This window comes from Hyla sarda, chromosome 7, assembly GCF_029499605.1.
Source record: "Hyla sarda isolate aHylSar1 chromosome 7, aHylSar1.hap1, whole genome shotgun sequence".
NCBI lineage: Eukaryota > Metazoa > Chordata > Amphibia > Anura > Hylidae > Hyla > Hyla sarda.
In genome coordinates this window covers 61051577-61067060 of record NC_079195.1, presented here as the reverse complement: position 1 = coordinate 61067060, position 15484 = coordinate 61051577, and the positions used below count along the sequence as shown (strand labels likewise).

Sequence of the window (15484 nt, the reverse complement as noted above, 5' to 3'; positions counted from 1 at the left end):
TTAAAGTAGATCAGTCCATTAGGTCCGGCTTTTAACAGTCCTGTAAAGCACAGTACATCATTGGGACAATAGATGGACACCTGTGGATCTGGCGTTTTACTCTAATGTAAACGGTTACTACATCTAAGTTATTGCTTCATCATAAAGAGAAACATATTTGAGCACTTTAGAGGAACAATAAAGTATTATTGTAAGCAGCATGTTTTCTTTTATGGCTGCCAACTTGTCTTGCTTTTATATCAGATATGAGCTCCGATTGCAAATACAAAATAATGATCAATGGTTGTTAGGAGGAAAACACAGGAGCAGCAATGAACATATAACAAGAGCACATGGAAGCGCCAATGTTCCTATATTTCAATCACTCGCAATACTTTATATTGCTATGGAAATTATCATTTTAAAACGTTACATTATTTCATCACCATGAGACCCATTCACGCTAAGCAGTGATCCTTATCTCTGTTAATTTAGGAGCTTACATCATTATGATTTCTGGCAGATGCTTAAAGGGGTACTCCTGTGGAAAACTTTTTTTTTTTGTTTTTTGTTTTTTTAAATCAATTGGTGCCAGAAAGTTAAACAGATTTGTAAATTACTTCTATTAAAAAATCTTAATCTTTTAAGTACTTATTAGCTGCTGAATACTACAGAGGAAATTATTTTCTTTTTGGAACACAGAGCTCTCTGCTGACATCATGACCACAGTGCTCTCTGCGGACATCTCTGTCCATTTTTGGAGCAGCATATGTTTTCTATGGGGATTTTCTACTACTATGGACAGCTCTTAAAATGGACAGAGATGTCAGCAGAGAGCACTGTGGTCATGATGTCAGCAGAGAGCTCTGTGTTCCAATAAGAAAACCATTTCCTCCGTAGTATTCAGCAGCTAATAAGTACTGGAAGGATTAAGATTTTTTTCATAGAAGTCATTTACAAATCTGTTTAACTTTGTGGCACCAGTTGATTTAAAAAAAAAAAAAAAGGTTTTCCACCAGAGTACCCCTTTAAAGGGGAAAACATAAGTTTGCTTCGCAGCTGGGGATGGTACAAAAATATTAAACGTTTTATACTTACCTTGTCCTGGCCTCCGATTCTTACAGGTTCTTATGCTGTCCTGACTCTACAACAAATGGCACTCCCTTCGTATGTTAGTAGATCGCTCCAATCCTTGCCACCGCTGCTGTGCCTGGGCTGCACCACCCCTCTCATGTAGATATGTAGAAACAATGATGTAATGAGGTGATTAGTAGTGTTGCTTGCGAATATTCGCAATCCGAATTTTATTCGCGAATTCGCGAATATTCACGAACATAGCACTATATATTCGTAATTACGAATATTCGTTTCTTTTTATTTTTTTTCACAGTACACATCACAGTGATCATCCCTCTCTGCTTCCAGCTTGTGTGGTGTAAAGAAGGCTCTAATACTACTGTATGAGACTGGCGAGCGAATTTTCGCTTATGGTGATTTTTTATATGCTAATTGTCGCATATGCAAATTTTCGCATACGCGAATTTTCGCATATGCGAAAATAAAACGTGAATATTCCGAATATCCAAATTTAGCGACTATATGATGAATATTCGTCCATATATTCGCAAAATATTGCAAATTCGAATATGGCCTATGCCGCTCAACACTAGTGATTAGTTGTCCATGTCACATTTTTTAGCTTTTTCTGTTAGCAATACCATGTGACTGAACAACAGGATATATATAAGAAAGAACATGTTACTGCTTTTTATGCCATGACTAAGGACATGCTTGTCCGAAACGCGTAGGCAACTATGCTCTGCCTGTACTTTTATTGATCGCTTCAATAAAGTGGACTTTTACCTGCTGTATGGTGCCATACATCGTTGTTTCTACAAAAAATGGGCTGCTCACCCGGGACACCTCTATGGCCGCTCATTGGCTGAGCTGCAGGGTCTAGTGGGTCAGGACGTCAAAGGAACAAAGAAGAAGCAGAGGCCAGTGGGGGGACCAGAAGTGTTGGTGCTGTAGCTACAGGAGAGCAGAGAAGGTAAGTACTGATTGTATGTCCTAACACACCTGATCTGCAGTGGGTTGACTTAGTGGGACCTCTATTTGCCCTGTAGGTTAACATTTGCAGGGCCAAAAGAGGTCCCACTAAGTCAACCCACTATGGCATGTGCTAATAAAAGGAATATAAGGGCCAAAGATGCACCAAATATATTCAGTGGTATACACCTCTTAATAAAAATGCTGCATCTTACTCTACCAGCCCTTTGTTTAATACTGACATAATACCTGCCACTCATCATACATTTTTCCAGGGTTTTTTGGGTTTTTAAACGAAGGATGCCTGGATGGGACAAGGATCTGCTTTCATCCAGGAACAGCACCACTCCTGTCCTGGCTGTGTTTGACCTTGCGACTCTTCCAGTGAATGATCATGAGGTGCAATACCAGGTATTCATTAGAAAAAGAGAAAACACTTTTTACTAATCCCAGACTTACTCAATAATACCTTCAGTGTATTCAACAGCAAATAAATCTCAAAGATAGTCACCATATTTTGGCCTCAACCCACAAGTATGAGCCTCATTGCACTTCAATTTATGTTTTGTATGTATGTGGACCCACTGTGCCACTTACTGTTTTGACTTTGAGCCAAACTTGATAGTGGCGTCTAAAACTTCCCCTGGTTTTCACCCTTTATCCCGCTTCAGGCTGGTCGTAGCCATAGGGGAGACACCAGGTCGCTAACACAAGCGTGAGAAAGTAGTCCAGGTTAAAAGAGAGCTGACCCAGCAGGCCAGAACGCATTGGTGCCAAGCGCTGGGGATACAGGCAGGTGGGGTAAGCTGTCTGTGAATGAAATAAGCGCAGCAGTGTAGAGTGAGATGTAGAAGAATGGAATGAGCTTGCTAGCAGACAGAGGCATGGTCGACCATTAGGGTCATACACTGGAGAAGCAGACAGGTAGAGGGATAAGGCTTGAGGTAGAGTCCGGAAACAGGCTAGGGTCAGATGCCGGATATCAGGACAGGAACAAACACCTCTGCTATGGCAAAACCACACTATTGCTCAGACACCACAGGAAGGGAGGAGTGTCCTTATATAGAACACAAGTTCCCAGCTCACCGCACCAGCAAATGATAATGATTCTCTCTTATACAGGTATGCCTGGCAAGGATAAGAGGGGGACTTGAATCAGGGACAAGCACAGATGCTTAAAGAGACAGCATGCCCATGTGTGCGGCACCTACAAGGTGCATCTGGAATTGTTGCTGTCTGAAAAAGTGCAAATAAGTCTAGAGCCAGCAGCTCAGCCAAGGTAAGCAGTGATATTCTCCACACACTGATAGCTGCTAACCCCTAGTATTATAATATATTTATTAGCTAAGAATCATATCCTTCTGGATGACTATTTTCATAATCTTGATGTAGACACCATTACATTTAAAGCATGCTTGTCATATCACAGAAAAACATATCTATGTTACTCACTAGGTCACACAGATGCTTTACATAACCATGACAAGGGGGCATCCTGTACATCTAGAGGAAAGGAGCTTTCACCATCATCACAGACAGAGATTATTTACTGTAAGAGCAGTAAGACTAGGGAACTCTCTGCCACATGACTCAATAAACAAGTTCACGGGGAGCCTGGGTGTTTTTCTGGAAAAATATAATATTACATGTTATGGACACTAGATTTATGTGGACAGCAGTTTATTCTGATGCCATATTGGAGTCAGGAGGGAAAGTTTTCCCTGTCACGTGGGGGCAACTGGCATCAGCCTCATGAGAGGTTTTTGCCTTCCTTTGGATCAGCATAGTAGAGTTTTAGGATGAACTCGATGGACTCGTCTTTTATCCTGCCGTACAAACTATGTTACTATGTTACATGTCTTTTACGTGTTTAGCTTTTGTATTTGGCTCACAAACCCCTCTATTTTGCTGCTCACTCATTCTGACATCCACTGCTCAGTAATGGGTGTGTACGAGGCAAGAACTGAGCATGCCTTCACTCACCATGCATCCACTTCCCCCCTTAGTCTGCTGTGCTGTGCTGAGTCTCTTCATCCAATCACTCCAAGCTGCTGTATAACCCCTTCCTCTCTGTTTTCATTAAATAAATTAGAAAGATAATGTTTTGCCAAGATGTACAATATAAAAAAGCGTTTTTGATTCTGACAGTGCCCATTTAAGTTGACAGTGGCCCTTATTAACTATTGGAGTTCTGTATAAATTATATTTGGAAATGTATTTTACCTGATTTCCATTGTGAGTCAAACATGCAGCAAATTTTCCTTTTTTTCTGAGAAAGTCATCACTTTCCAATATTTATTTAACCCCTTAAGGACTCAAGGTTTTTCAGTTTTTGCACTTTCATTTTTTCCTCCTTACCTTTTAAAAATCATAACCCTTTCAGTTTTCCACCGAAAAATCCATATTATGGCTTATTTTTTGCGTCACCAATTCTACTTTGCAGTGACATTAGTCATTCTACCCAAAAATTCATGGCAAAATGTAAAATAAAATCATTGTGTGACAAAATTGAAGAAAAAACGACATTTTGTAACTTTTGGGGGCTTCCGTTTCTACGCAGTGAATATTTCGGTAAAAATGACACCTTATCACTATTCTGTAGGTCCATACGGTTAAAATGATACCCTACTTATATAGATTTGATTTTGTCGTACTTCTGGAAAAAATCATAACTACATGCAGGAAAATTTACATGTTTAAAAATGTCATCTTCTGACCCCTATAACTTTTTTATTTTTCCACGTACAGGGCAGTATGAGGACTCATTTTTTGCACTGTGATCTTTGTTTTTTTCGGTATGATTTTTGTTTTGATCGGACTTTTTGATCACTTTTTATTCATTTTTTAATGGTATAAAAAGTGACCAAAATACGCTTTTTTGGACTTTGGAATTTTTTGCGCGTACGCCATTTACCGAGCGGTTTAATTAATGATATATTTTTATAGTTCGGACATTTAAGCACTCGGCGATACCACATATGTTTATTTTATTTTTTTATTTACATTGTTTTATTTTTTTTATGGGAAAAGGGAGGTGATTCAAACTTTTATTAGGGAAGGGGTTAAATGACCTTTATTAACACTTTTTTTTTGCAGTGTTATAGGTCCCATAGGGACCCATAACACTGCACACACTGATCTCCTATGCTGATCACTGGCGTGTATTAACATGCCTGTGATCAGCGTAATCGGCGCTTGACTGCTCCTGCCTGGATCTCAGGCACGGAGCAGTCATTCGTCGATCGGACACCGAGGAGGCAGGTAAGGGCCCTATTGGGGTCCTGCAAGCTGTTTGGGACGCCGCGATTTCACCACGGCGGTCCCGAACAGCCCGACTGAGCAGCCGGGATACTTTCACTTTAGACGCGGCGGTCAGCCTTTATCGCCGCGTTTGAAGGGTTAATACAGGGCTTCACCGCGATCGGTGATGTCCTGTATTAGCCGCGGGTCCCGGCCATTGATAGCCGCCGGGACCGACCCGATATGACGCGGGGACACCGCGGGAGCCGGCAGAGGACGTAAATATACGTCCTGCGTCGTTAAAGGGTACCTTTCATCAAAAAAACGTTTGATATATTATAGATTAATGTATGCAGAATAACTTTCCAATAGCATGTTATTAAAAAATATGCTTCTTTCTATTTAATTTTCCCCTTTAAAAAAATGACCACTAGGGGTCTCCCTACCAGTCCTTTTTTATAGATTTCAGACTCATGCAGGAGTCCTAAATCTCAGACTGCAGCCGGGTCATAGACAAGCTCAACACTGCTCCCTGGCAGTGAGCAGTGGTGAGTTTTTCTGTATTCCGGCTGCAGTCTTAGATTTAGGACTCCCGCATGAGTCTTAAATCTATAAAAAAAATGGGCTGGTAGGGAGACCCCTAGTGGTAATTTTTTCAAAGTGGAAAATGAAATAGAAAGAAGCATATTTTTTAATAACATGCTATTGGAAAGTTATTCTGCATACATTAATCTATAATATATCAAAAAAAAATTTTTGACGGAAGGTACCCTTTAAGGGGTTAAAATGTGGGTGGGTCTTTCTACTAAAGCCATTTATCAAATTTTCTGCCCTGGAATGTGCAAACCTTTGCAATAAATCAAGTGTTTGTAACTACATATGAGTGATAATGAGGATCTCCTGTGATCTTTTACTTATAAATGGGAGGTAAAATAAATGAAAACATTTCTTATTTGGGCGCACTTCGCCAATGTCTAATGCACCAGAAATTCCCGACATGTTGAAGAATATTAGAGAGAAAACCCAATAGAAACTTGATATGGAAATGAAACAATATAGACCCCAGGACTGGGGGTGATAAATGAGGGCCATTGTTTCCTAGCGCTTGACATAAGTGTTTTTACCTTTTCTCTGCTGGTCTATAAACTGGAGATTTAGTTCTTTATAGTATCCAGACCCCAGGGCAGTCAGAAAATATGAAGCCAGAGGGTCCTGTAGTTTCAGCATATGTTTTTAAGCCTTATTCTCTGCTTTGGAACATTATTTGCACAGTTGCTTATATTCCACAGAGTCTGGCTGTTTCTTATTATATCAGACTGTTATCCTAAGCATTTCAGAGCACACTATAAAGTGTAATACAAAATCCGCCTTTAGAAATGGGATCCCTTTACATGGAGTAGATAAATCATCGCTGCATATCTTAGTGCGTTTTTTATGATAAGGTTTTTAGACTATATATATATATTCTGAGCTATCATTAATGAAACAAACACCAGGGCTAATGTTTTTTCAAAAATCTCTACAAAAGATCTGAGTTTTCCTGTTTTGCAGATGCTGGTTAGTGTCCTCTTTAATGGTCCACTAGTCAGCTAGAAAATACATTACAGCGACATGATATATTCCGGATTACAATTTATGTTGTTCAAGGGGCCAAACAAAAAGGCTGGTTCTGAATCCTGCACGGAGGGAAATGTTTGAAAAACCAATTTATTATTTTAGTAGTAGATTCTTGTAAGGAGATGAAAGGTGTCCCTCATAGGCTACGGCCTGCGCCTGCTGCACCTGTATCCTGCAGGCTTGTTGCCTGTTTCTTTCAGTGGACAGATATGGATAGAAACAGGGCTAATGTTCATTGGTGATGACATATATACATATTCATTGGAAAAATAATAATAATAACATTAATATGAATGCACTGGAATAGAAATACCAGAGTGATGCAAATCTTGGCATGAGGTTATCTTGGCATGCAGAGCTGACATGTATATGATTGCAGGTGTGGTCTGTTCAACACTAGGTCTTGCCACAAGAGGGCATAAAGATGCTACCATTTCTGGCCTATAAAAAGGCTCTCAAAGGCTATGTTTGGTCTACCTCTTGATGAAGGAAACCTTACTGCTAAACATGACCCTATGATGCATTTGAAAACATTTTGCCTAGTTGACATACTTTGAGAGGGAGCACATAATTGGGGAGAAGCAGGATGGTAATTTTGACAAATTGCCCTCCATCTAGACAATTCTGACTAAGCTGTTAGAAGGTGTTGGGAGCAATGGTCACATGAGGACACACACTGATGGTGAACAGGCTCCAGGAAGCCCAGACATACCACTAGTAAAGAGGATAGTTTGATCTGCCAACAAGTACGAGTAGCTCCCACAGTTCCCTTGCCTACCATCCAGACTCATTTGGCACCTTCAATACACACCATTGTCTCTGCCCGGGCCATTTCAAAATGCTAAGAAGAAGGAAATTTGGTGATAAGGTGCCCATTACGTGCTCCCTCTACCCACCGGCCATACATTGACAGCGGTCTAACTCTAGACAATATACGCAGACAGCTGGCAAACAGTGGCCAGATGGTGGAGGAACCTGTTCAGTATGATATCTGTATGTTCCGTATGATATATAAGTAATACATTCCTCTGCTCAGTGTCTCTTTAAACAAGTTATGCTGTCATCGTGGCGGCAACATAAACCTACTGAAAGAGTCTCTTTAAGTCAACTTGGCATGGCAAGATTCCTCAAAAGTTCAGGTCAAAGCTGAAGTCTGCCCACTGTCTCATAAAGAGAAAGAAAATACCCAATGTATGTCCCTCACATCCTGTAGTGATGGCGCCTATCAGATTAAATTCAAAACATATTGCATATTCTTACATATCTACTTACTGTACATGATGATTCAGAAATAATGGGAAGCTTTAAAGGGTATATATATATATATATATATATATATATATATATAGCTAAAAAAAAACTTTTGATATGGTGTGAGTTTTCAGACCCTGATCAGTAACTAAATAGAGTTGGTAGTGAAGCACCCAACTGAGCGTTTCTCTCCCCTCTCTTTGTGTGTGTGACTGAGACAGTCCCATAGACAACAGAACTGAAAGAAAACTTTGCCTGGCTCATTTTAGCAATCTTTTGTGACCTTTACACCCAGACCCCAACTGATCAAAACTTTTGCCATCAATCTACGACATGTCAAATGTTTTTTAAAGTGACATTGCCCATTATATTTTTGATCAGAGGGACCCTTTATCCAGGACTCTATATAGCTTGGAGGAATTAGAAAGAAGTGGTAAGACTACAATTAAATGTGACCATCCCAGATTTGACTGGAGATATGCTATCAGAAAATACATTGCTCTATAATCAGGCATTGTGCTTAATGTGCACGTTAGAGCAATTGGCAAAGTAATTTGGGTGTTGACCCTTCACTGTAACCTAGAGTTTACGTATGGGTTAGTACTGGAATATTTCTACCATGAATTCATTTGTTGTGCATCTATCACAAGTATCTTCTAGGATCTCACAGTAAAGTTAACCAAGAATAATAAAACTCGCTGAATATTTCATTACGATGTTATTATAACATTAGCGTGCCTGCAAAAGATGGATGAACCCTGGAACATTGGCCGATCCTAATTCAAGGCCAATAAAACAGGCAGTGTTTATTCTATCTTCAACAAGGTTTAATGGGCTATTCTGTTCAATGAATGTTTACAGAAGTTTGAGATGCACTATTCTTTACTTCTGGAAAGTCAGCCAAAGTCCATTTTGTAATGGGGGCCTAAAAGATTTCCCTGCATACATGAGACTGTGTTACCAGAGCTGGTATTTATTCTGTAAGTCACTGGAACTTTTAATGTGTATCCGAGAGGACTCTTAGATTTCTTAAAGCTTCTATTCTCCTTTCTTTTGTTTATAGTTATTCTTGAGGTCTGAATTCCTTGAGTTAAGATTAGCATAAAACGTAACATTATAGTATACTTATAGTAAATGCTGCATTCTAATCCACCTCACTTTTCCTTTATATTAATCATGTAAAAAATCATGATGTTGGCTTTTCCTTTACTTAAATGCTCAAAAGAATTGATTTTTTTACATATGAGTCCAGTTTATTTCACTTTCTTCTATAAACATTTAGGAAAACACTCAAAAGGTAACTTTAGCCAAAAAGCATACACAGTACATTCTCTATGGAAAGCATTGACGGGTGTTCCTAAAATCCACAAAACCTCTTCTATTACATGTTTTTCATTTTTCTTCCAGAAAGTCATTATAACAGGGTTAAGCATAGTTAATAGTTTACAACTGGATTGATGTTATGGATTTTACACTTTTTTTTTAATTACACAATTTAAAGTATACAGTAAGTTCCATTCACCAGCATGTCAGTAGTTGACTCTGTGATATTGGGGGAGATTCATCAAGACCTTTGCTGAGGAAAAGTTGACCAGTTGCCCATAGCAACCAATCAGATTGCTTCTTTTATTTTTCAGAGGCCTTTTCAAAAATAAAAGAAGCGATCTGATTGGTTGATGGGCAACTTGTCAACATTTCCTCTGCACAGGTTTTGATGAATCTCCCCTACTATTCTTACAATTCAGGCTTATCTTAAAAGGGTTCAAGACTACCCTTTCAGTAGTTGGGACTGCAAGCAGAAGCTTATCACAGGTTGTCCTGCAGCTGGAATTCGTAGTAATCTACTGTAATGTGTAGATAACCCAGCAGCAATTATTCATTTCTCCTATAGCACGACTACAGCTAAAAAATTATATTACACAGTTCCTTTTGAAATTAAAGGGCTATGGAACATATGGATGTGCTGGGTCCTCCAGAGCAAAATGTGCAAATGTCCTGCTTGTAGCTCCAATGGCCAATATATACATATATATATATATATATATATATATATATATATATATACACACACACACACACACACCAAGAAAAACCTTTTTGGCATGTCGTTCTTGCACCCAAGCAAAAAAAACAAAAAAACAAACAAGAGGGAATGAGAGTCAAAACTGGACATTGTAGATCTGTCAAGAAGCAGAAAGGTTCAGGACAATGATGCTGACAGACAGCTATATTTTACAAGTATCTGACAGATCAGATATTTTAAATGAGGAAAAGTGATAAATTAAAGTGTATTTAATGTGCATTTTCAAAAGATTTATGAAAAAAATGCATGGTTTTGTAAGATTAACTTTTCAGAATGGTGACAAGCTGGTGTCAGTGCTCTCACTGCTCTTGTTGAGCCCCTAAGAGTACCCATAATAGTTCACAGCTATTTTTACTCTGTATATCAGGGGTGGAACCTGAGTGGGGCTGTTTGCCAGAAGTACACACACTGGGACTTCCTTGACCTTACTTATTTGGCCAATCACAGCACAACATTTACTCCTCTCTGCTATGCCAGGACTTAGTGCTGGTACAAGTGCAATGGACTGAACATGCTAGCACTGTTCTGGGGGAGGATTTACAATACACTACCATAGGTGACTTGTGGAGATGGGGTTAATGCTGTACTGGTTTTGTAAAGTGCTATAAGAGCAGAAAGTAAAGAAACAGCAGCACAGCAAGGAATGGGTTACACTTAGCATTGAACTACTGCTTATGATGATGATGATGACAAGCCTGGAGACCTAATAGAGTAGGGAAAGGAAGGTTACATTCAGGCGACAACCCTGTGTACATACAGTAGGGGGGACATAAGTCATAGCTTCCCAGAACTTAATTGCAGCGAATCACTAATAAAAAACGATTATTTCTGGCCTACAGAGAGCCTCAATAGGGGTGTAGAACACTTTGCCTTGCTGTAACATGCATAGCGTGTGTGCAGGGTTAGTGAAATAATACTGTTATTCAGTATGACATGCAGATCAGATGCGTCGCTATTAGAATCACTGTCACAGAGCGGCACAATGACAGAGCCTGGAGGTGGCATCAGTATGAGGAGACCATATAGTGGCTGAATGACATAGAGTGGGGGTGACGGCAGCATGAGGAGACCATATAGTGGCTGAATGACAAAGCCTGGAGGTGGCGGCAGCATGAGGAGACCATATAGTGGCTGAATGACAAAGCCTGTAGTTGGCGGCATCATGAGGAGAACATATAGTGGCTATATGACACAGCCTGGAGGTGGCAGCAGAATAAGGAGAACATATGGTGGCAGTATGAGACAGCTTGGAGCTGGCATCAGCATGAGGAGAACAGCAGGTGTGTACTTGTGGCTGGCCTTTCACAGTATCTGGGCCCTTAAGACTTTAACAGGAACAAAATGGTACACCACTTAGATGTACGCACATTTTTCACTTAATAGAGGACAATACGCTTTTAGTGCTCTGCTCACCCTAACTGACTGGCTACTATTAGCTTTTCAGTTGTTGTACACACCAGTGCTGCAGCACTCAGTCGCTGTGTACTACAACCAAAATTGCACTCTCTCTCTCTCAATCTCACTCACTTCCCTATCAGTGCTTCTAGGCTGGATTTGGGCTTGAGGTGAATCACTGCTGTTAAAAAGCTTTTCTGTGCAACACACACTGCTGTCTGTCCCTCTCTCTCTGTAATAGAATGCTGATGTGACTGGCCGCAAGATGGCTGTCGATTATATAGGGCTGTGACATCACAGGGGTGGCTGGCTGCTGATAGGCTGCATTCTGCATGTGATTCAGGGTCATCCGGCGACCCTTGTTCCCATCATCCCAGGATTCCTTGCCCCATGTCCTCACATGTGGATCCGCCATTTTAGATGCCCTGGAGCCTGGACTGCACTAAATGGAGTTTAATGAAGCGATTCGCACAATCGAATCGCTGGCGATATTCACATTCGTTGCGAACCAAATTTTTCCTCAAATTCGTAAGGAATTTAGATTTGTCAGATTTTTATTCACTCATCACTACTCTTGTGTTTTTTAGCTTGTTGCCATGTGATACATCCTGTAGGCAGTTTCCTCTTTTGGTCAAGGCAAATCGTGTGACAATCAGAAACTCTATCCGCCATACAGCTTTTCACATGGGAGGGGTTGGGGGGGGGGGGTCATAATTTGTGTAAATGTTGTGATTTACAAGTATTTGTGGACTCTTTAGCATTTTCTTCTGAATATTAATTTATAAAATATTCAGGTAATCTAACAAAAAGTAGATAAGGCCTGGAAACAGTCTTTAATTTTTGACAAAACTCCAGTACTCTGTTGTCTTGTAAGAGCTGCCTGGATAAAGATAATGGAAAGCCAAGAGCTACCACAGGAAAGAAGCTCCACTTTCTTTCACTGGCAAAAAAATATTTAGTTTGGTTCTAGTAATACTTACAGATCCCAGTGCTGTATGATGATATGTGCTGCATATATAGATTGTATTTCAGAAAAGTAATCATTCATCTCCCCTGTCCAGGCACTGCTATTGCTAGATGGTGGGCCCCACTATCCTCCAAAACTCTTATTGCTGTGACAGTGGCACTCCATTACCTAGCACATAGGGCAAGTGCCACACAAGCAACCCTTCTAGCTATGCCTAGGGTTAACAAGTCATAATTTTGAAATCTTTAAAGGGGTTATCCACCATATGGTGATTTAGTACTTACATGCCAGACAGTAATGGATATGCTTAGAAAGTAACCGTGCTTGTCTTGGGGCTAAATGGCTATGTTGTGAGATTACCATAACACTGAGGCTATATTTTTGTGAACTGGCTATCTCCTGTTGAAGTTTCCTTTTTCAACTACAAGACCCATGATTCCTTGTTTGTAAGTGTCATGTCACTTTTCTTCCTCCCACACATTAGCAGCCTCGCCCATTTAAACACAAATGAGCTGCATTCCATGCAATAGACCAGAGTTTTCTAACCAAGGTGCCTCTAGCTGTTGCAAAAATACAATTAATTGCAGAATGAACTCCCTCCCACCCAGTGGTAACTCCACCCAGGACAGGCTCCCTGCCATCACTTGTCTAGTGATGTAATGTCTCGGGCCGCACTGCAAATCGGGAAAACCTGAGACAACACTAATTTTGTATGCTGCTAAAAATAAACTTTGGGGCACAAATCTCATAATAATTGTGAGACCACCATCATACACAGGTACAGACACTATATTATTAACTACACTAACTTAACAGCCCCTGTAGCACAGTCCAATAAAAAAAAAAAATCCTGGAATACCCCTTTAATGTCTTCATAGTCCTGGCTATTGGTACACATTATTCTTCACTGATCCTTCTTTACCTTCTCATTTATTGTTATTCATTGTTTACTTAACTGCTAAAAGCTCTGCAAATTTCCATTAGTGTCACCTTGAGGCACCTTTAGTCCTTATACGTCTTGATATTCAGCGAGACTCATGTATCAGTTTGCCTAGAAGACAAAATTGGCATTAATACATAAGAAATGGTTGCGTTAAAACACATGCAATACTTAACAAGGTGTTACCATATTGGGCATGCATTGTAAAATGGTATAAAGCAAAGCAACATGATATCATATAAATTATGAAATATTAAATGCCATACATATTTCTTACATTACATAAATTAAACCAGTATCTCAAACATAAGATACCTCCCCCTTGGTTTGTTTTTTAAGCAGCAAATATTTTTAGTATATTTTTGCATAGTGGTGACAGGACATTAGAGATCTATATCACTGCATGCGTTCCTCTGGTCAGTTTGCAGCTGGTGGTAATAGGGGTGTGACGGTGCGGCTGCGGCATCTATGGCCTTTCCTGATTAAAGATTGAGAGCTCTAGAGTGTGAGAAAGACTGTGTTGTCATGAAGAGGAAAGTCATAACAATAAATTCTTTATATTCACATAAGAAGCACTTTAAGCTGCCATTGACTGCATTATACAATAAAAAAAATACTGTATCCACCAGACCACAGTTTTGTTCTCTTCATTTCCTGAGCTGAAGAGGAATGGCATTTTATAATGTTTATTGCTAGTAATACAGTGGACATTGTAGAAATTGTCACTTTGGAGGACTTTAGGGTACAAATGATAATATGTTACTCCCATACAAGACTTGGCTGAGCAACAAATATATCGCTATATATGAATCAATCAACTATATTTATACGTGCAAAAATATTAAATACATGTAAAAAGACTAATAAAGGATTTCTTCTTCAGGGGATAGGACAGGGAAGCTGCAAGGGTTTGTTAACATTATGAGAAAAGAGTATTTAAAAAACATAGAAATTTGGGACCCCAAAGCAAAAATAAGAATATGACCCCCCCATTGTACAATGACCTTATTGAAAGGGGTACTCCACCCCAAAACATTTTATCTCCCCAGCGGCCGGACACCCACAATCTCCACCGTGGCACCCCAGGTCACCGTGTCGGGTGACCAACAACCACAGCTCCCTTGCACCTTCTATTCACATCTATAGGAGAAGGCGTGATGGCTGTGTACTATCCACCATGCTCCCTCCCATAGATATGAATGGAGAGGGTGTAGCGTGATGTCACGAACACAGAAGCCCCAGGCTTTCACGTTCATGAACGCAGCAGTGTTGGCCCAGAGAGCGCGGGGGTCCCAGCAGCTGGACTCTCCACGATCAGACATGTTATCCCCTATACCATGACTGGGGCGAAGTACCCCTTTAATGGATTTTCTAGGACTGTAATGTTGATGGCAAATGCTTAAAGAAGAAAACATAAGAAATCTGGTCCACCCACAGTTTCCTTTCCACAGACTTCCTGTCCCCCACGGCTCACTGCTTCCAAATCAGAGAGTTGGAAGAAGACCTGCCCACCAAGCTAATCTCTGGTCAAGATGAGACACCACTCCAGCCAGTGATTGACTGAGCAGGCAGGTTCTTCCCTGACACCCTGACTCTAAAGAAGTCAGAAGTAGTGAGCAGCCAGGAACCAGAAGTCTGCAGAACAGGATTTGCAGGAACTGGGGTAGGTAAGTATATCTTGCTTGTTATTTTTACTTCATGCCCAGAACCACCAGAACCCACAGTTAAATTCAGTTGATGTCAAACTTCTGACAATCGCATTGATCATCTAAATGAAGGGGACCTCAGCACTTGAGTTAGCACTGCGGACTCCTCATACCTTAAAAGACAAAGGTAATCCTCAATAATTCAACATGCTCTTATGCAGCTAACAATAAGAGTAAGCAGTTCAGTGCCAGGCCCAGTCTCACCCTGGTGCCACAGCAGACCCTCTGCTTTATCATTATAGTAGGTATATTATAGT

The 15484-nt window shown here is 40.2% G+C and overlaps 1 protein-coding gene across 2 annotated transcripts in view; it reads right to left on the bottom strand.

Annotated features, from left to right (window-relative positions):
• ADGRA1 (adhesion G protein-coupled receptor A1) overlaps nt 1-15484 on the bottom strand; it is a 1152497-nt gene that overhangs the window by 1054177 nt on the left and 82836 nt on the right. For both annotated transcript variants that reach the window (XM_056529273.1, XM_056529272.1), the window contains one exon: nt 13538-13632. The gene's annotated coding sequence lies outside the window, so the exon portion shown is untranslated. The remainder of the gene's footprint in view (nt 1-13537; nt 13633-15484) is intronic.